Here is a 24,088-nt window from a genome sequence, read left to right as displayed (position 1 = left end):
CTTTAAAAGTTTATTAGTTTATAATGTGAGTCTTTGAGATTAATTGAACAGTGAAAACCAGTGAAAAATGCAATTTTTTATCGCGATTTTTAACATTCACTAATGTTATATACAGGGTGTACCACATTGAAGGTATAGCGAGTTTGTTGACACTACCATTTTGTGGCTATTATTATAGGGTGAGTAGAGTTTTATAGAAATAATTGAATAATAGAGTCAAGAAAGTTGAAATTTCTACAACCGTTTGTGATATCTACACTTTCAGGTGAACAGTTTACCTTCAGTCTCTGAAGACGATAACTTGGTTATCGAAACGCGCGACAGACAGTGTAATTGTTGGTGTAGTGAGGGTGTAAACAAGTATAAACTACCCTTAATGAATATATCAAAATAAATGTGTTACTACCTGTTTGAAACATCCTTTCTGAGTATCCAGTCGACATTGGCATAGGAAGATAATCATGAGAAAATTTCAGTTTTGTTAACAAATTTTGATTTAAAACAATCTTTAGATTAAATTGTAAATATAAGAAAAGGCTACTTACAACGCTCTGAAGAACCAAATGTTTGGATAGATATTCTAAGAACTGACATTCTTCGTAGAGCTTCACTGATTTACGATATTTGTTATTATTGCAGAAAGATAATCTAGTTATCGGTCGCCTGGATTTCCAGATCTGAATCCTTTGGCTTTGTATTAAAGATGTACTTGAATAGTTGAAGATCTTAGAAAACTCTAAATAATTTATTGAAACGGTTGGTGAAATATATATGAATAAGTATATAATATAATAACAAAAGGTCAAAAGTTGAAGTGAAAACTCGAATTATTTACTGTGGTAATTATTTTCCATGCTTCATAATCATTCTATGACAGATCTATTTATTACGTTTTACTTCTCAGTACTACTGGTAAATTGAATATTCTCTTTGGAGTACAAAAGAACTAAATATCTGCAAACGAATCTTGAAACTTTTGCAATGCATTTCTATGCCTTTCACGATCTAAGTAAACGTAGAATTTCCGCATTTTAAATGTGAATCGACTACATACTTGAATAAATTCAACGAATCGCTAAATACACACTGTTTCTTCTCGAGGAATTTACAGAAAACGAATGTAATGATTTCCGAGTCAGTTAATACATTGACTACTGGAAAATATATAAAGATTTTCGTCCAGGCCCGTACCATCATCAAAATATTAATAAGATTGATCTCTCGACCGTTTTTGATTTATTTACATCTTGTCAAAACGAAGCTATGCTAGGAAACTCTAATTTTTAAACTGAAAATGACAATAATCAGAGCTGCTATTTGGTTCTTGTAAGACCACGCGCACCAGCTATGCTATCCTGAACATAAAGTTCAAAAAATTAATAAATAAAGATAAAAGTTCTCAAACTCCGAGTCATAACACCATGTATAATTTGAGCGTAATATAAACTGTATAGACTCAATACAAGATGTAGAAGATACCAAGATTTTTTTCGATCCTTGACATTAACGACATACACCATTTGAATAGAAGATGTAATTCTTTAAATATTTACCAAATACACCATAATCTAATTATTATCCCAACAGGATATAGCTCAATTCACCTCATTGCATCTAACTATTGAAGTAACTGCTTTTTCTTTCAAAACATTCATTATTCGATTTTCACAAAAGTTTCCTAATATATCAGTCTTAAAATGATAACATTTTATTTCTATTTGTGCTACTCTTTTGTAGATGAGGCTGTAGGTAAGTGTCGAAGCTATAATAAGAAATAGAATTCTCCGTGACCCATGGGTTTTAACAAAGACTTTAGCATCATGTAAATTAGAAAAGTTTTCCAAATAATTCGATTATCTTTTTGGATTAACACATTCCTTCGAGAACAGAATGGATCCCACAAAATTTGAGGAGATAATTAAAACTTTTAACGACATGATGGTAATTCGGGGTAATATCATTTAAAATTGATGGTTATTTTCCCATGATAAACAGAAAAGCATTTGGAATAAATTTGATACTGCGGGATACAATTATATCAAGGGTAGACGAAATCAACGGTTACTTTTGTCTTCAATTATCCTCTGCCTTTTTTGATAATGGAAAGAGGCGTTGGATTGTCCCGGATTTCGTGAGATAGGATCTGTTGACCGGAAAGAATAAATTCTAATGCTTTTTTCTCTAAATTTAATTTGCTGCGACAATATAGTGTTAGTTCTTTCAGCTTCAGATGCTCCAAATGTTGATATGGCCGACGGTTTAATCAATTCTACCTTTAAATAAGATATTTCGCTAATAATTCAGTAATTTTAGTTTTGTTAAAGTAGCAATAAGTCCTTTTAAGTCGTAGATATACATCAATCAACTAATTCAAATTCGAATAATTCGATCACTTGCTATCTTCAAATGATGTTCGTTAATGAAAATTTCCATACCTCCATATGCGAGGTCTTTTATATTCAAATAATATCGTTGGATGACATGGAGCTATAGTAGTTGTTTTTCATGTATATGAACTGAGAAAGAACTTTTCTCTGTTATAACTTCAATTCAGCTCCAAAAATGCTTCATCATGCGTCAAAATTTTTATAAAAGCTGAAGACCTAGTTATTGATGCATTTTAGCCTCTTCTTTCCCCCTCTCACTCTTTCCACTTCTAATCTTAATAAAAAACGAACTTTTCTTCATATATTTGTATTAACAAATAGTAGTTTAAAAAAATATAATGAACAACTATAAAATTGTGATAAACAAGACTTCAGATGGCACCACAACCCGGGGTAAACCTTTTCAAAAATGTCATTCCACTTCAGGTCTTCCACTACATCACTTAACCACCTCAATTTTTATCTCATCTTCTTCCTAGTGGTGTAAACTACCATATCATTTTTTAGAACATTCTATTTTCCTCCATGCTCTACACATGACTAAACTATCTCAATCTTGGCGACTCTATGCATCACATTATATAAATTTTGTCTAACCATTATTCGTATTACTTTTTTCAAATCCTCTAATCTTACTTGATCTACATCAGTTAGATCACATCTTTCACTGGTGTTCTATATTATTGGTCTAATTATTTTTCATTTTCAAAATATGCTTTGCTTTCCATCTCAACTCTCTTTCTAATGGCATTACTAGTTTCACCCATTATGTCCACAATCTCACCAGGATATCTAAACCTCTTCACTTTCTTAAATCTCATCAATTATAATCAGTCAAAGTTTAATATTAATATTAATATTAATAACACATCTACAGAGTAGCGCATATTTTTGTGCACTTGTGATAGACAAGGAAGTGTTCTCCCCCATATCTTTATTCGTTAACATCTGTCAAGATACTCTCGAGAATCAACAATTGGTATCAAAGTAAATGGCACATGGATCAACAACATACGATATCCAGATGACTCAGTCCAGATAGCAGATAACATGATGACTCCAAAGGCATGGCTGGAATACACAGTTGGCTTAAGGGAATTAATATTGACATAAGAAAGACAAAATTCCTAGTAATCATTCGCAAATTAGATGAGTTCCAGGATGTAAAACTATCATACAATAGTGAAGAGATTGAAGCGGTAACAAAGTTAAACTATCTAGGAACTTGGTTATATGAAGACTGGTCATCAGATGTAGAGATCACATGCTGGATTGAAAAAGCGAAGAGCTCATTCATGAATTTGGAACTCTAGCTCAATCTCAGAATAAGAATATCAAAATGCTACGTGCTTTTCTAGGGTATGGAAGGCTGGACACCATGAACAGACATTTGATATGTGGATCTCTCGAAGAGCTTCATGGGCGGTAAAACCAACGAAGAAATTCTGCATACCTGAGACATGTGATTCAGAGCGAGAGGTACCATTTGTTTCAACTAATGATAGAAGGAAAGATAGAAAAATGAAGTAGATGGGGCGGAAAAAGGATATCGTGGCTCCACAACATCAAAAATTGGAGAGGAATAATTAATTAATATCACCAGAGACAGGATAAAATGGTCAGAATTGATCACAAATATCCATTAATGAATAGCAGAAGAAGAAGAAGAAAATCCTGGTCTCATTTATCCATATACTTTCTTCATGGTGTCTTCCATGGTTCTGCCTAGCCTCCACGCTTCTACATTAATATGTTTCATCTATCAAATGATTGAATAATTCTATAGGCATGTGAAGTGAAAAAATGATGAATAAATACTTAAAAAGTAGTGATGTTTTTCTAATATAAACGAAACTATGGATTCATTGGTATTCAAATTATATAAATTCCCTATGCAAATAAATAATAAGAAAATACCCTCCAAAATCATTGTAATAACAATATATATTTATAATATAAATATAATGTATTTCACGACTTCATGTTGACACAATCTCGAATAAATACTTCAGGATTTGGTCCTCCTAACATTTTATCCCAACAGCTCTTTTCTCCTTTTGTTAGTGACAAGGCTAAAAGACTTTTCGTCTGCGACGTACATTGTAAGTAGGTACATATTTACATAAAGAAAAATCCTTAGGTCAGACATTTTTTAATCAAATACGGAGACATAGAATGGCATCTTAAGGTTGTAGGTAGCAGAAACGTACCTAATAGTATGGTCGGTTGAAACTAATGGAGCATAAAAAAAGTAGCTTTATTATGTGATTCTCGTGTATCAAGAATCGAAATTCCCATCTCTTTGCACCTAAATGGAAAAGATTTTTATCTTTTATAAATAAAATTTTCGTAAAGACCGAGATGTTTTGATACTTTTTTCATAATTTTAATCTCTTTTTGAAATGTGAGCCTCGTGAGAAACTGCACATCGATCATCTTGAAGCTAGAATATTTTCTTACTGCTGAAGTTTTTCAAGTCTGTCGAGAGTATGATGTATGGATTTATTAATAAATGAAAAGAAAATGTCTAAATTTGTTGTTTGAGAAGATTAATTTGGTTAATTATGAGCTACGGTACACATGTTAGATTGAGCAACATATTTTTCAATTATAAGTATAGTCCTTGTGCTTTCTGAGCAGTAACTCAGATTCTACCTCTAAATAATCTTCACTTTTATATAGATTTGGTTCAAAGAATTTTGGTATCTTGACCTTACAGCGTAGATTCTAAAAGCAATCCTTTATAATAGTCTTTCAATGATCATTATTTCTTGGAAATCTGTTTCTATATCGTCAAAAATGGATATGTGAAAAGAACGTAACATTAGAAAACGTCAGATTTTTGATCATCTTCATATATCAGTTATGAAAAGGAGTGACTTTAAAAATTTACGTAACTGTTTAAGTTTCAAAGAATAATTCATTAATTACTATGAAAACTAACAATGATTTCATCATTTAAACTGACAATTAACTCATTATTTTAATTCAATAGTATTTTAATATTCATGAACATTATTAAAGACACAGTTATTTGAAATAAGTCAATTTTCTAGGTGAATATTTTGTTGAACTTATTGTCTAATGTTAATTTCATTTGAAGCTGTGATATCTACATGTATGCCATGGGCTTGGCCCAGAAAGTTTTCTAATGAACTCTCAATATAGCCTTCGAATAAACTGTTGGATTTCCATCTTCCGTGTTGCTTTATTTTCACAATTTCCACTCGTGAGTCTGCCAGGAGAGACGCTGACGAGAGTCTGGAACAATGTCTGATATATTCTTTAACTTTCGATATTCCCAGATATTGAGCAATCTTTTCTGCTAATTTTCCAATGGTATTCATTCTCATAGGTTCTATACCACATTTTCTATTATAATTTACCATAAAAAATCTGTTGTGCTTTACAGCAGGAGGTAATATATTTCTTCACTTTTTGAGGAGGTGAACAAGATTGACATCAGCAATATTTCCAGCAAAGACCACGAATTCGCGAATAACGTGTACTTTCAGGAATTGTAATTTTAGAAGAGATGCCTTCATCAAATACCTCATCTTCTTGTAGGAACAACAATTCAGCCCTCCTGCAGGCTCCTGGAATGTCCAAGGATCAAATTTATTTAATGATAAATTATAAACATATCGTTAACTCCGTCGTACTTTTGCAAATAGAAATATTTCGTCCTCAACCCCTTTTATGAATCTTTCTATATTCTTCGTCAAACTCTCCGATATTTTGCATCTCTTCAGCCAAGCCGAAAACATAGTATACTTCTTGATATCGACATTTTCGCGGGCGATGATTTCAGTTCTCAACATTGAATATGTCGACGCCTTCAATGTATTTAAATTTTCAAAATTAGCAAGTAGTATCTTTTCGCGCCATTTTCAAATTTTTGGTAGGCCAGGTCTTGATTTTGCATGTATTAAACTACTGCAGAATTTACCCGCTAACGCTCCTTTTGGTAAATATTACACTGTTGAACAATATCGCTCTTCTCGATAACTAGTTACGTAAGTAACAATTTTTTCATACTGTACTATAAAGATGACTTTACAGTACAAATTTGAATTCGAAAAATGGCACTTTACGGTATCCTTGTACTTTACAGTATCCTTAAATTGTCCCAATCCCGCTTCAAACAATTAGTAATAAAAAAATCAATTAACATCAATAACTAAACGATTATCCTAATGTTTTAATGTTAACAGTAATCGTGCAACTACTGTTACCAGAAACATTTATCATTTATTGTGGGAATTATTGGATGTACTTCTTTATTTTTAATAATGCTGAAAGATATGGTGGTTTCACCTCCTTGTATCATTCTTAATATTTTTTTTGCTCTCAACGGATTCATCTATATATTTTTCAGCCACTGATGAACTCTTCCATTTACCATGCCGTTTTAAAACATTGATATCAGCTCCAGCATTGGCAACAGCGTTGATGAAGTCCTTCTGAAGCAAGTCCGGTGTACTTTTCTGGATGCTCAAGATTGAGGAATTCAGCAATTTTTTTAGATGCCCCGCCAACAGAGAATATTCCAGTTATTTGACCTATGCATTTTTCTTTTCCTCCTGTAGCCTACGAAAAGTGCTTTTAGTGAAAGATGTTATCGCAAATTTTTATGTTTTCTGAACACATCCAAATATTGCACCGCATTGCTATTGATCACATGATAAAACCCGTCGAACATGTGTCTTTTTGTGGTTAATACGAACCACTAACTGAGGTCTAGTATCCTCTACATCGTTTACTTCTAAATTATAAATGTCTTCCCTTCGACAACCTCCGGCAATGCCAATTAATGCGCTAAGAGATGTTGACATTCTCATTGACCATCGAGTATTTAGACCATATTGAAGAGCTATTTGATATTTTTGACTGAAAATTTAAAGTTGGAAAACTTCTAAAAAACAATTGTTCTTACCACATCAAAAGCCAACATCACATATTCTTTTTCCTACCTTTTCTTCTTCTTCTGTCAATTTTTATTTTTTTAAATAAAAATAGAATAATCAAAGGAGCTATTTTTCAGTAAAATTGTCAAATATGGTATTTCATATTTTAATATAATTTTACTATTTATTTAAAACCAAAAATAGGATGAAAAAAACATATTACGATATACGTCCGTGAAGTTATTATCACGGTACTTGATTAGACATTCTTGACTCGGCTCCTTCGTCGCCTCGTCCATAAACATTTATCTCGTACCGAACTAAATCACTTCCCGGACTTATAACGTAAATAACTATTTTAGAAGACGTCATCTGAAAGTTGTTTGTTCTGTATTTATTTACATACCGAAAGTTGCTTTTTGAGTGTTCCATGTAGTGAAAGTGACAGTTCCGTACTGCAAAACACTTTCGGGACGCTCTGGAGTAGACAACTTTAACTTCCTTAAATGTGACTTTAGCCACTTCAATGTTGACAGTTTCACTTCGATGACTTCGAACAAATTGTATCGAAATCATAAATACATCTACAGAGATTCCATCAACATCTAGTAGAGATATACATATTCCATCTGCATCCAATCCAATAAATATTAATAATTGTCCTGGAGGTACAATCAACATTACTATTTGCAAAAAATTAATAAATTAATATTGACATTGCAAATATCATTGAGTACATTATATTTTTCAATAAATAAAATGTTTATAATTCTCTATTATTTATTTTCTTTCCTCAGTGTAATTGAAAAAGTTTTGGATCTTATGCGTCGTCTAAAAAATGTTGTGTACGCCGCGGCTGAAATACTACTTTGTTGGACTCGTCTGTCGCTCGCCTCGCTTCACTCATCCCACAATTTGCAGACCCGTCCAACAAAGTAGCACTTTCAGTCCTTGGTATACAAATAACTATTGTTTAAATTCGTCCATTTTCTTACTTACTAGACGAAAGTATCGAACGACCAATTTGTTTTGAATGTTTTATTTTGAATTGAGTTATGTGCGTGAAAAAAGATGTTTCTTAAAAATCAACGAGTAATGACAAAATTATAGTTTTCAATAGAAAAACCATATAATGTTAAAATAAACTCAGCTAATGTACTATACAAAAACAATTGAGTATTAAATTTGTTCCACAATATTCGTATGTTTGGTATGAACTAATTTTCTTTGGATTCAAATACAAAAAAAAACCAATTTTGTTTTATATATTTCATTAGAAATCTGTTTGTAAAGTTTTGTTCTAATTGTCCGTTCTAGTCTATAAATTAAGCAACAACGTAATGCAATCCACAACATTAAATAAATTTAGTCATTGGAATGTAATTATTCATCTTTACTAGGAGCAGTGCATTGGCCTCTGAGAAACTTTCTCCTAGCCGCTTCCGCCATTCGACGATCTTTTGCGATTTTGTGCCCATTTAACGCACCATTGCCGATCGATACGGCTTTTTTTTCTTCTTTATGAAACATATAAATTTGTTTCTCCGTTAAGCGCGTCAGTTCGAATTAATAGAAAACACTTTTCAGGTAAAACGCTATCGATAAAAATGAAACAAAACAAGATGATCACTAGTTAAATAGAAAACACATATAGAAAACACCAAAGACCTGGAGCACAATACATCTTAAAATGTAAATGAGCAAACCCTAACGGTAACCAATATTTCTATACCTCACTGAAGGGAAAACAGGAAATTAGTTTAATATAAGAAATATATATTGGCTTTTCTCCATCTATTTCTGTTCTCCCAGTCGACTTCCGCTAATTCTCTCTTCCTCTTAGCTACATTGACATTCAATAGCACTCTTACTCGTGTTAATCCGTCTACGTAGTCTCGTCAATCCGCAGCTTCTACGCTAATAATCCATTTTTAACACGGTGATATTTTCTTTCACTCCTTATATTGATCACCCAGTAGTTTAAAGCGCCATATATATAATATGTAGCATTATATATAACCAATTAGATAAAACTTTGAATTCAAAAAGGTAGTTAAATTAAAATATCTAACATTTATCATCACGAAGGATGCAACAACACAAGAAGAAATCTGAAATGGACTAGGACAGACACATGAATCATTGTTTTTTTTGTAATATGGATATTTCATAGTATAGGGCATAGGTGGGGAACCTACGGTCTCCGCGAGGTTCTTGTGCGGCCCTTTACCACCTAGTACAAAATGGTAGAGTTCGTTTCAAACAACTATTGCACATCAACGCCAAAGACAGTCAGAATACTAGTCTGAAACGGATCCTAGCACGCATGAGTGAGGCTCTGGCCCACAGACCATCCGTTTCAGACTTGGTCACTCGATGTTAATTTTTTAAACAGTTTTTGGCGCCCCCAAGTTGCAAAAAGAATGAACTAAACGAAAAAAAAAGCCGGCTTATGTGTGTGTGTTTTTTCTTTTTTCTTTCTTTTTTCTTTTTTTATTTAGAAGGAATATTGGGAATTAAGAAATTGTACAACTTTCAGGTAAGTGATAAATTATTTATTCGGAGATTTCAGAATTTCAGTAATCAATTATGCTTTTTTCAGAGTATTGCCGAAATGTGCCGAAATGTTGGTTGTATATCCAAATAAATAATTTTTCACTTTACTGGAAATTCCACAATGTTTATGTAATTTACATATATAAAAGAAACGAATAATATTCTATGTAATATTTATTTGAAAATAAATTAAAATTACAAAATACTATTTATAAAATTTGTCATACAGAGCAGCCACATGCTAGCAGACGATATGTTTACATTGATATTCATTGGTTGCATCATCGATTACACAGAGCAATTCATTAGTCAGCTGATTGTCTTTGCAAAAAAAATTTAAATTAGTGCTAGCAGCGCCAACTACCTTGTCTAAGAAGTGATCAAAACTCGGTTTAAGATCTCCCATTTGGGTGTCACCTTGCTTTGGCTTCTCTGACTCGCATCTCTCAACCCTTCCCTGTTGCGATTTTCAGCAAACTGTAGTTAACAGTGCGTGCTTATAACAGTTACACGGTTTTATTGTATTTCTAGAAAGTATATACTTTGTTAAAGATATTATTTGAAATTCGTTTTTCATGGATCATGTCAAATAGTAAGAGAAGAAAATTAGGTGCTGCTGAGAAAGATAAAATAATGGGTTTGTTGTGCAATACAGTTTTAAGTACTTTAAAAAAAGCGAATGCAAATAAACACTACTTGACTCATAAAGAACATAAATATTTTCAATTTTTTTGCATCTGATGGCGAAATAAAAAGTTGTTCTCACCAAGATCGAATTAGATCATTATTTTGTTTTTGATAAGAATTCGTAGAGTTTAATTTTTTTATAAGTTATATCATCGCTTAATATTTCATTATTTTATCATTATCATCTTCTGATTTCAAATTTTCAGATCTCTGTTTTGATTTTTAAATTCTTTGGTTTTAATTATATTTTGGGGTTTGATATTGCTCTGTTGAGATATTTGCCACTGAAAATATTTTGTGCCAAATTGAGACCTAAAGATAAAACATCTTTCACTTCATCTAGTATGACAGTATCAGTTAAATTTTCGATCCATTTTGATTTTATTTCATTTGTATTTTTAGCAATAAGTTGTTGTTTCAATATTAGTTTATCAATTTTCTTAATATTTTTCTCTTTGTATTTTTTAAAAAGTAAGTTCTTTCTCGACATTTTTCCTCAATTTTTTTGAAATATCGATAGAAATTACTTCACTTATATTAATTGTTTGTAATTTTCTTATTAGAGTAGTTGATTCGGTAATAGATATTTGTATGATTTGGAAAATAAACTTAGATAAAACGTAATTTTGATATTGAGTGCCGATGTTTTTGATCGGTAAAAATGTGTGAGGCGTATAGAGTAATAATGATTATAATTTTACAAGCGACCTAAAATCAAGAACATTTAGATGTATTAATTCATCAAAAGGTCTAATAAATAAGAAATTATTAAAAATAGTAATTTAGATACAACACAAATCAAGTGTATATGAACACTACTTAAATTTAAAAGCTGTGGCAAAACGAGTGGCAAACATCGAAATAGTACCTACGCGATGTGAAACCAGAAGTGAAACACTGGTCGCAATCAATCAGTGGATGATCACTCCAAAGGCCATAGGCTACACTAATCTCGCCCAAAGTTAATTAAATACCAAAAGTTAATCCTCACAATGTAAACTACGCAAGACACAACTCATTGCAAAACATCAAATAGCTGACTGCTAAAAATTTCAACAATCAATACAAGACAATAACATTAATAATATTATAAAACAATTCCTATCGCTAATTACCCCAAATGCGACCTACTTGCAAAATGAAAAATGACATGAAATTATCCCATATTACTGAAGAATTGTACTAAAATCATATTTATGGAATTATTATATCATTATATACCTAAAGAGGTAAAAATCGATTACGTAATTGCAATGGATCATTTTTTTTTCAATTAATTCCTCTTCTGCGACTATGTAACGGTTCATTTAATTGTGAATGGTAAAGCTCTTAATGTAATATGTGGTGGTATTGTGTATTGTGTGATTGATGGGTTTGGATATTATTTCCCATAATTTTCGGACTGCATCAGTTTTGTAGAATTTAGTAATTTTTTAAAAAAAGTGAGACTGAAACTGATTGTGAACGTTTTTTCCATTATGGAGTTGATATCGTAGAAACATGATTATGATAGTGGCATTGTCCATATTTACTTTAGAATTGGTCGGTATAAACCATCATTTGACTGAAATATTCCTAAAAAATATCAGCGGTCACTTTATGGTATTTCTAGTAAGATCCTGTAGACAGTCAATCTCCTCCTATATAAGTGAGATTTGAACGGCGATCTTTATTTGGAAATTACAAGCCAATAGAGAAACAATCCATGATGGGCCGATTTTTTTTTTCAAATAAGACATAATTTTCTCTTCAGCTGAAGATTCTAGAGCCAATATTGGATTTCCCTTGACCTATTCATATTTTCATTGTCTCTCTAAAAATAAATAACATAAGATATGCTTGGAAAGATATTTCATTTTAACTTGCTATCTACAAACCCACAAATGTCTCTGAAGGCCGTAAACCGCAAATAGTGGAGTAAACTGTTCGTATTTCGAATCTAATGCTCTAAAATGTGCACAACAGAAGTAACTTACACCAATAGAAATAATAAATGATTAAAAATCTAAATAGGTAGGAAATAGAAACTACATAGCATGGAAAAACTGAATTTAAATGATATCAAAAATAAAAGTTACAGTTATTAACCATTTTATACCAAACTTCGCATTTTCTCATATGCTAAGAGCACCGGTGAATGAAAAACTTGAATTTCTCTAATGGCCGATCCACACCCGCAGGTTTGCGCCGAGCTCACAGTATAGTTCGCGCTCTTGACGCGTATGCACAACGCAAGCATCGTGCTTTTTCAATTTATTTTTATAGCTTTCTTTTCAAATTAACTCCCCACCATCTCCACTCATCACGAAACACTCAGACTCAGCATGCGAATATGGAGTCTTGATGTGTTCGTGCGCGCTTCTCGGGACAGAAACCGACAATTTTTATGGAACGAGCCACGAAGAGGCAAAGAATGTGTGGATGGGGCTTAAAATAGTTACCAATTTATGAGAATCAAGAATAAATAATCATTAGTAAACTATGCAAACTTTACAAAATTTCGAATGTTGAGCTGCGATAAAAGAATACAATACTTTATGTCATCTGGACTGTATCTGCGACCGCTTTCACCAGTACATTTTGATACAATGACACGAGAGATGATAAATATGAAGGACATTTGTCTACCATGTTAGCTCGTAAAAACCAATGTGAATCAATTGTTTGATAATTTTTGCCAATTCCTTTTTAAATATTTTCTATTGGAAAATATGGGTTTAAATTTATAGATATGGAAAAAAAAATAATTTCTATGGCCACACATTGATACAGGATTTTATTTTAGAACTCTCACTTTAGGAAACTTCAGAGCTCTAAATTATCTTAGATATTATTATCCAATATTATATTTCTGAAATTTTATTATCTATCATATATAGAAAGCTAAGGGCATAGATTTTTAATTATTAATAAATCATATACTCTCATCCACTACGAAATACCATAAAATAAACTTTCCAATTTTATTTGAAAAGAAATCGTAAAATAACTTCAGATTTCTATGTGTAGTCCAGTCAATTTAGATATTATAGTTATATAAAGTTATATAAATTCCCACCCAACTGAAAGTCAGTGAAATTGTTTAAAATATGATTAAAAATTAAAATTCCCCATTATTCCATTTTCAGCAAAACGGTAAGTTTTATCATTAAAAGCATTGAGTAATACAATTAAGTATACATCCTCACCAACAACAATTGTTATATAAATATGTTTTTTCAATTTCTTATTTATATTTTTTATATAAAGTTATCCCTTTATTGCAATTACGATCTTATCAAAATAGATCGATGAGTAATTTAATTCTAACTTAATCTACTACTTGCAAACTTAATAAAGTCTGTCTCTTTGGCAATCCTTAGGTTCTAACAATTATTTACACTAATTTTATCGTGCACACTAACCGAAATATGCTTCGCTTTTGCACTGACACTATACACTAAACTAGCTCGAAAGGTTTCGTCCTCTTGACTCTTCTGTTCAAGTTCACATTGTCCAGGAGCTGGATGTCCTCAACGTTCGTTTAGAGTATAAGTCGTTGTTCGTGGCTTCCTGCGAATCTTTTCAATAACAGTTTCTAAATCCAAGTGAATGTGGAGATCAGTGTTTCTGTAGTACCAAGATGCGTCGACTATGCTTCTCTGCAGAGGAAGCGTCTTCATGTTTTATTTTAAGCGCTCTGTGTGTTTTTTTTTATTTATAGTCCGTCATGCCACACTCTGTCAAATGCCTGCCTTACATCCAGGAAGACGGTGGAGCAAACATATTATCTTCAAGAGTTTTTTTCGATTATATTCGTTTTTCGGTGAACTTGATCTATTGTGGAATGACTTTCTCTGGAGCCAAATTGGTGTGTTGGGATAATGTTCATCTCTTCTATGATAGGTTTTATTCTTTTTAATAATATATTTTCCTATAACTTTGATAATAACGGTCTATACGATGAAACTTTATTCGGTGAATTTCCTGGTTTAGAAATCATTACTCATTACTTTTCATGTCCTAGGTACGTACTTCAATCTGAATGAAGCATTAATAACATATGTAAGTTTAGTATTGCTTTTTTTGGGAGTTGTTTTAGGACCTCTCCAATTATCAAATCATACCTTGGTGCTTCCTTGAGATCTATCATGGCACGATAACGATCACAATTCACAGTAACGTGGCGATCACTATCGTCGACGAAAAAATATGCAAATCGCACCAAACAGTTATCTTTTGTGGATGAAGTGGTTTTTCATTAAGCGCATGTGGATTTTTAACCGCCCAGTACCGCATATTTTGTTTATTGACAAACCCGTTGAGCCAGAAATGAGCTTCGTTACTGAAGATGATTTTGCCCAATCGGAGAACTTACGTCACTTCGAAGGGTCCATCGGCTTCAATTCTTGAGTCTTGGCGATGCCCAACTCTTGAGAACGCCGTGGAATTGATTGAATTGGATCATTTGCTACGAACGTTTCAACGGCAGCGATATTTTCGACACCTCAACCAACCCGTAGTCTCACTGGCACGACCAACCCGTAGTCTCACTGGCACGGCACCATCACACAACGAATATGTAGACACAAATTTTTTCACTAAACTTAAATTTTCACTGATTTTCAGTTTGGTGGGAATTTATATAGCTCCACTTTCATTCTTTAGTTTAATTTGACCGTACTAGTGAGCCTCCAATCTTAATGCGCTAGTATTTTGCTATTTAGTGCTATTTAATAATCAAAGTGAAACTAGTGAGCACACTAATACAAGTTGGATAGTTATTTATTGTTTTGTTTCACTTTTACTGCGTTCAACGAATGTTTTCCTAAAATTATCTCGACAAAACCTTATACATATTTACATTTCAAACATTCTTTTTCATAGCATTCCTTATATTTTTTATTGAAGACAAGTTAGCTTGTGATCAATTCACATTAAAATGATATTTTTTGTGCAGGAGAGCCTTTTCTTTAGAAGAAAAAAAAATATCCGATAGAACGGGATAATAGTAACCAGTCGTTAAGAAATTCAATCTAACATAAGAGGAAGAAATTCGAAAAATGCTGATAATGCAGATAGTTTATCTTTGTGCAATATAAAATTGGGGGAAATTTTCCATAAATTATCCTTTATATAATTGGTACTGACATCAATAAGTGAATTAAGTTGGAAATTGGAAACCCTTTACGATATTCATACCAAACACAAAAACAGTCTTCCTTCAGTCTCTGAAGTCGATAATTGAGTTATAGTGTTGATGTAGTATTAGTGTAAACAGTTACTGGACAATATTAACATTACAATAACTTTAAAATCAGCATCATTTCAAGTGTTATTTTCGTTACTTGAATTAATATTACTTAGTTGGGTTATCTCCATCAATACCCACAAGTGGTATCTAAAGACGATAACTTGGTTAAATATTGTTATAGTAGCAGTGAACATAATAACTAATTGGACATCGTAGATCATACACCCTGTATGATTTAATGGTATTCTTCGATATACAATATCTCATTTACATTATTTTGCGTTCCAGTTGACAATGTTTCATTTTTCATGAAATATTAATGATTTCTGTCTGAAAACACGAATAAAATTGAGAAGTGCCTGTTTACAAATAATCATTTACAGTTGCCGAACTGTTCACCTCCTTACGTTCGCTTAACACTTGATTGATTACAGAGCTCTCATTAGAATACTTCCAACGCGTATCAGATTATTTACGAGTCACCGTATTTTTATAATGAAGCACATGTTCGAATTCGATCAGTAAACAGTAAGGTTTGAATTTGAAACATAAACATTTTTCTTAAAAAAAACCTGGGAGGTTTTCCTATAATTGAGATCTGATCATTATTACGATCAATGAACAATTTAATTCTATTTTAAATCACTATAAATGTCTGGAAACTGAGGGTCTCAGTCAGTAGAAACTCCTTCAATTATTATAATTTACACTAATATGTAAAATTCCGCACTCTAACTCAACTACTTTTGTCCTCTTCAGTATTATCTCTAAGTTGATTTTGTCGAGGAGTGTGATTGCATGTTTTAAGAGCCGTGACTCTTTGAAAATTTATCGAATACCTGCCTTAGAGTGTCTATCTCCAGGTTCCGATGAAAATCGTCATTTCTAAAGTACCAGGGTGCATGAACGATGCTCCTTAGCACTTTATTTTGAAATCTCTGCATTATTTGGGTGTTGCTTTCGCTGGTTTATCCCCATAGTTGAATCGCGTAGATCTATACCGGTCTCAGGATTTGAAATATATAAATGAAATATATGGAAATTAACCAATTGACAAATTAAATGAATTATACACAGAAATAAAGAAAGAAACTTATAAATTTACAATCCAGCACACAAAACACAAGTTTTTTTAATAGATTTCGTTATATTCATGGAGATAGTTTCCTATCTTCATATCCAATTTACATTGAAAGATGAAACAAGATGGATAATAAGCCATAAATAATAAAGAAAAACCTAATGTATTTAACATTTAACAAATACATTTAAGACTATTGAAAGTGAAACGAACAAATATAACATAGAGAAAATAAATAATAACCTAAAAGGCTCTTTTCAAATAAGTATACCTATAAACAATCGAAGAAACGAATCTAAAAGATATCAACCCCAAAAAAATACAAGAATATGATTTCATAACAAGTAGAAAACTTCAGAAGCTATGAGGAAAAAGAATAGCAATTGAGATGAGTTAATAGTGCTTCTGAAGACTGCCAGAATTTAGTTCATATACACCAACATTCTTTTTCCGATATGTAGATGATTGCATTACTGCCGTTTCGAAGAATCAAATTGAAAACATAAATAAAAAATTCAATTCTTATCATAAAAAACTTCAATTCATAATAGAGGTCGAGCAAAATAATAGAATCAATTTTCTTAATGTTACATTATATAAAATTAACAATAACATAATAACAGAATGGTATACGAAACTAACTTGTTCCTCAAGATATTTAAACTTCAATTTGTTTCATCTCATGACACAAAAAATATCAGTTATAATAAGTTTGGCTGATAAATTTATCCAACTATCAGATCCTTAGTTTGGATGCTTAGCTATTCAAAAAGCAGAAACTGCATTAGAAGAAAATAATTATCCGGAAAAACTGATAAATAACATAATCAAGAAAAGTATAAACAGAAACCACAATCAATTGAAAAACAAAACACATTATTTTTCCTAAAAATATGTACAAGGACGTTCCCAAAAATTATAGAATTATTTCAATAAATATGATATTAGTATAAGTCATAAAGGACATAATACATTATCCAAATATTTTACCAAATTAAAATCTACATAGGGCAAACATCTCAGTATTTAGAAAATAGACTAAGAGGTCATCAATACTGCATTAACGAACCTTGAAATATCAAAAAAACATAAATTCAATTATAAAGATAAAGAAATTCTTGAAACGGAATCTAATACACAAAAAGAGAATTTTTAAAAATGGTTTACATTCATAAGAGCTATAAATAATAAAAAAGACCTAAGTAATTTAAGTAAAATTTATAACTCTATTTTGGAAATTCTAATAAAACTAAAAATAATTTAATTGACTACTTGTATATATTTGAGATGTAAGGACAAGGGAAAAAGTAATTTTTCGTATTAGAACAAAGTTCTAGATTGATTTTATTCTTATTTTGATATTCATGATGAAGGTGATCTATTGATCAATATAAATACGTTAATTATCAATGTCAATATCATATTTTGATAAAGACTTAAACAAAAGTCAAAATGTCAATTTTATCTTTCTTTCAAAAACTATTAAAGAAACTAATTTTGAAACAGAAGAGACGTAAAATCAAGATTTGAAAACATAAACTACCAATACCATACAAATTTTGTAAAAAAAATATTTTAAAAGAGATGGAATCCATAAAGAGCTTCCATAAACCACGTAGTAAGCGTATTGTACTTCAGACTTGCGAATCACCAAGCCATCTACACTGAGGAGAGACCATTGCCTTCCAGTCACACTGAATAACTGCCAGCTAACACAAGTAGAGAGCATGAATTTCTGGGACAGGCAAAAGATTGACATGGAAAATACATATACTCAACAATAAAAAGTGTCACTGACTTAGATTTCAAGAGATTTACTAGATTATTAATAGAAAATCACATGTGTTCATTACCAAATAAAATTCTGGTTTATAAAGCTAAAAATATAAAGCCCATTTGAACATATAGAAGACAGTTATGGGAATTTGATTGTAGGTTTCCAAATAATTATCAGGTACCAGTTATCAAAAACTCGTACCATTTAGTATATTATTGTGGAAAAATGGTACATTTCAAACAATTTCTGGAATTATGTTTATTACATAATAAATATCGTAATAAAATGTTCGAACTAGCTTTTAAGAGAAAAACAATTATTCTATTGATGATTTGCGTCAACGAATATGGACTTATCTTCTATCCCCTTATGAGGGCTTGTCTTATTATCGAGGGTAGCATAGAAGTAGCACAATCAACAAAGTTAGATAACTTAACTTACTATAATATATCAACAAAACTATTTACACAAAAATATACACATCGAAAGGTTAAACTATCTCGGCGTTCGAGATCTGATCACTTGGGGGCCTTGACACATAATGAATTTCTTCACGATTCCAAATGCCTCACCTGGGTTCGTGTAAGAATGGAAGAAGGTAAAAGGTTTTTGCTTTTTCAAAAGTCGGGAATATTGGGCATGACTAATTCAATTGTATGCTATTTGGACATTAAGAAGGTGACTTGGAATTTTCTGGGTCAGATATCGCTCAGTCAGGATTATAGTTTTATTGAGGACATTTGTATATATCAGTATTAAGTATTTTTAAAGGCGAAATCACATGCTGTGGCCTCCATGATTCCGAATGCCTCACCTAGGTTCGTGTAAGTATGGAAGAAGGTAAACGGTTTTGGTTTTTCCCAAAGTCAGATATATTGGAGATGACTAATTCAATTTTATGTTATTTGGACATTAAGGTTACTTAGAATTTTCTGGGTCAGGTATCGCTCAGTCAGTATTATAGATTTATTGAGGAAATTTGTACATACCTGTATTAAGTATCTTCAAATGCAAAGTCACATATCACTACACTTTGTTAGCTCAATATTTTTTCCATAACACAAAGAATTTAGTTCCGTTAAGATTCTCTAATATCTTCCTATTGATTTATTTATATGAAGAGAGTACTAAACACTTCAACTGATGAAAGAATAATGCGACAATAATAGTAGTGTAATATACATATAGCTAGAAATGTGTTTTGTTTCTTAAAATGTGACTCGTAACTTAATAGTTATTATACTCTACTACTTGTTTCATTCTAAGCTAATAAAAACGTGTAATTCCCAGGAAAAAAATGTGAATTGATCGTAGTCTATTTCAAAAGATAAATGGAATGACAGTAACACAACAAAAATGTTGACGTTTCCTCTGTGAAATATATAGTCTTGAGGACATAATTGGCACACGAACATCCCCAACGAGTTAAGAAAATGTTCATCAATCGTTCGTAGTAAATAGGACTTCCATTCCCAAAAGGCATCGGCTACATACTGTCTACAAACTTTGCTTAGTTAAAAGACACGCCAAGTTTTTATCGATGTTTTACGACAAAAGATATCGACATCTTTTATCTTTTTTAGAATTCTCAAACTTCTGTCCGTTTGCTTTAATAATAACAAAAAGTAGGTGACTTTTATATGACATTCCTCCAATGCAATTTCAAATGAATGGCGAAGATTATAATTTGGGAAGTGTTTTGAAAAGTATGAAATATTTATATATTATATAATATTATGTGGATATTTGTTTCGATTTTTGTTACGGAACTAATTTTTTTATTGTTCTATACATTACATAACTTGTTCTCTTTGAGTTTCTGAACACAAATTCTATTGTTCTAAATGATAATTATGGATTTCATGTTATTCTTAAAATTGGAATGGAAGAGGAAATTTAATAGTCCGAGGAAATAATGTCCAAAATTGATATCACATTGTTTTCTGAATTCTCTGAAAAATTGAGTTAAAGCTTGAGACGCAGCTTGCAAGCACAGCTTAGGGCCCGCAAAATCTTGTGCGTTTTTGCTTGTATAAAAGAAATTGTGAATATCAAATTTTATTCATTATTTCCTGTTCAAGCTAATTTTCAGAAAACATTGTTTCAATCGTCAATTTTTCGAAAATTAAATAAAAATTTAGTGTTCCAAATTTTTGGAAACCCAAAATGACTGATGAACTCGAGAAGAAATAAATTTCTTTAAATTCTTATTTCTTGGACCTTTTGATATATTAATGTTTCTAAATGTTCTTCATTTTAGGTCTCTTCTGTTTAAAAATTAGTTTTTTTTTAATAATTTTGATAAAGACTTAAAGAAAAGCCGAAACGTCAATTTTTATCTTTCTGTCAAAAATTATTTAAAAGCTAATTTTAAAACAGAAGAGACCTGAAATCAAGAACATTCAGAAGCATGAAAAAATAAATATGAGATGAAATATTTCATAAAATATTAGAATAATAAGAAAAACCTTGAAAAAGATGAAAAAATTATACAATCTCGCTCAATATATCTGCTATGATCTCGGAAGCGAGGTTAGAATATCCGCAATTTATATTGAATGAATATATTATTTGAATTGACAGTCTTGCAAGACCTACTCGACAAGCAGACGTGGCTCATGAGCCCCGAATTCGTCTGAAGACGCTCATAACTTCAATGTATAGGGACTCATTTCTTTGGAGAAAGCCTATGGAATCATCTACTAAGGCTTACAGAAGTTCAAAATCAATATTCACAGACAGACACCACTCGAACTACTTGAATGTTTACACTGCTGTGCTTGCTTTTTACATAAAAAAATAAAAACAGGTGCACACAGAAATAAAAAAAAATTGTGTTTGTCAGCTCCGACGCACGACTGGAGTTTACTCCTTAAGTTCGATAGTCTAACCAGACGCAAAAAGAGTTTATTTAACTTAAAAAAGATTGATACTGTATAAAAGGTAAATTTGTTAATTAATGAAAATAATATAAATATATATTTATTCAATTTATTCATTTCATATACATTTATTATAACTAATCGACGAAATATTTTACATTAAACTTTTTACAATAGTCAATAATCTCGATAATTCATATTGGGTTGATTATCTAATTTTATGTGTTGTTTTCAAATATATATTTATATGAACTACATCAATAATTATTAAAATATTTAATAAATACAAATTGCACATGCTCATACATATAATACATGAATTATAACGTACCTTGCAACCACGTGTTTGTTAGATGTTCCGGCAATATCTTCTACACTTCTTTCTGCCATAGTTATTTGGAAATACTTTCAGTTAACTTTAGCGGAACACAATGATAATAAAACTTCACAATGACAGCAATATAAGTATGTTGACACTGACAAATTAGAAAGTTGCGCATCATAGGGTGCGCACCAAAAACGTAACGAGGTCATTCATCGATAGATTTTACTCCTCACAATTTTCTCATACCGTGCCCCTTATATATGCAAATCGATTCTTAAGGAGTAAACTCCAAAAATACAAAAGGATAATACAAGTGTCAAGCCAAAGAGGAGTTGGTAAAAGATAAAAACATGGAAATAGAGAAACTGCAAGACTCACACAATTTGTGTGAGATCAGAGAATAGCCAGTAGTCACTAGGGGTCCAGATCTGGACTATGCGGTAGATGAGGAAGCAATTCGAAGTGTAATTCGTTCAATTTAACCATCGTTGCCATCGACTAGTGAATCGAAGCATTGTCCTGGTGAAACCGTGGTTATTTCTTCTGTTTTTTTATTCTTGCATTCAACGATCAAACAACTGTATGGCGTTTTCGCTATTGATTGTCTCTCTCTTTTGGAGATAGTCGATGAACAATATTCCATGAGCATCTCAAAATACTGTACCATAACCTTCCCAGCTGATTGTTGTACCTTTGGGCGCTTCGGACGCGGTTCACCGGCTGCAGTCCACTCAGATGATGATCGTTTTGATTCCGGAGTGAAGTAATGGATCCATGTTTCATCTATTGTCATATTTCGACGCAAAAAATCTGATGTATTTCGTGTAAACATACCCAAAAATTGCTCTGAATCTTCAACAAGTTGTTGTTTTTGATCGACTGTGCGTAAACGCGGTACCCAATGAAAAAACCTGCTCATGGTGAAATGCATAATTATAAACCCGCTGCCTCAGCTACCTCACGTAATTTCAATTTACGATTAGATAGAACCAATTTGTGGACTTGTTTATATTTTGTGGAGTAACCAATCCAATCAAACGACCAGATATTTTACTATCATCGGTGTCTGTACGACCACGTTTTAATTCAGCAAATTATTCTTTTCGTTGGAGCAGAGTCAGAATAACGCTTTTGAAGCCTTTGCTCATTATGTACAGTATTTTTTTCTATTAATAAGCAAAGAAAAATCAACATACGTAATTGTTTTAAATCCATTGTTTTGAAAATAACAAAAGTTGGTTCACTTAAAAACTGTCACTTCTTTCTGACTAATAGGAATGTCATCAAATTTTACTCATAGTATTTTGAAAGTTGGTACTTCATTAACGTCTTACAGATTTGACAATTGCAGCGCCATCTGTGCGTAGTGTGTATAGTGATAGTGTTTTAAAATAAACGGATTATATATGTTTGATTTTCATAATCCTATTATATGGGAACTGTCATATATCATCTCTAAAAAACAACGAATTCTAGAAACAACGAGTTCTAGGAAAGGCTTTGGGAAGCGAGGAGATGGAGTCTGTATTAGGGAGGATTCAAAAGGATAATAGTGAGGATATTGAAAAATATTGATGAATATTCGTTAAATCAGAGTTCTGCTAAAAAAAATAAGTGTAGACCTGTTGATTATCTATAGAATAGCGAGTTTAGTGAGATTTTGGTATAGCTTCCATATGATTGGATTCAATTAATAATTATTCATTTAAAAATAAAACATAATATAATTTTTGAAAAATTCTCTTAGAAATCTAATTTGACCATGTTATAGGACATAAAATTCACTAAAATTTACCCCAGCTGTGCTTCTAATCTGCTTCGCAAGCTTCTTCAATATAAATTATTTGACATAACAATTTTACTTGAGTTAAACTGAATTACGACTTTTACATGTTTTAAGGTTATGTAACATCTTAAAATAAATAAATTTCCACACTTAAATTTTTCAATACAATCAATAAATAATTTTCCATGATTTAAGTTGAATTCCACGAAAATAAATAGCTTCATAACATCACGTAGCTTCGTTCCAAATTTTAATAGGAGAAAATATATCTTTTTCTAATACCGAATCAGAAAGTGGTTTTTTGACCCTTATTTTTAGTTTGGAAAGTGAAGTCTGGTATCCCTCGGTGCAACAAAGTTAGTTTCACCCCTAAGGAAGAAATTGATTACAGAACGTAGCCAGGAACGGATTAAGATGTTTTGCTTTCGAATCACCGCCGTTAGCAATACAGATAATCCTCTCGAAAA

At 31.6% G+C, this 24,088-nt stretch overlaps 1 protein-coding gene across 3 annotated transcripts in view; it reads left to right on the top strand.

The window, feature by feature from the left end:
* The window catches only part of LOC130443193 (GATA zinc finger domain-containing protein 14), a 200,322-nt gene that overhangs the window by 87,103 nt on the left and 89,131 nt on the right, over window positions 1–24,088 (top strand). The gene's annotated exons all lie outside the window — the stretch shown is intronic.

The sequence above is a fragment of the Diorhabda sublineata genome, chromosome 4 (assembly GCF_026230105.1).
Source record: "Diorhabda sublineata isolate icDioSubl1.1 chromosome 4, icDioSubl1.1, whole genome shotgun sequence".
In the NCBI taxonomy this organism is placed as follows: Eukaryota; Metazoa; Arthropoda; class Insecta; order Coleoptera; family Chrysomelidae; genus Diorhabda; species Diorhabda sublineata.
This window is presented reverse-complemented; position numbering and strand designations above follow the sequence as displayed.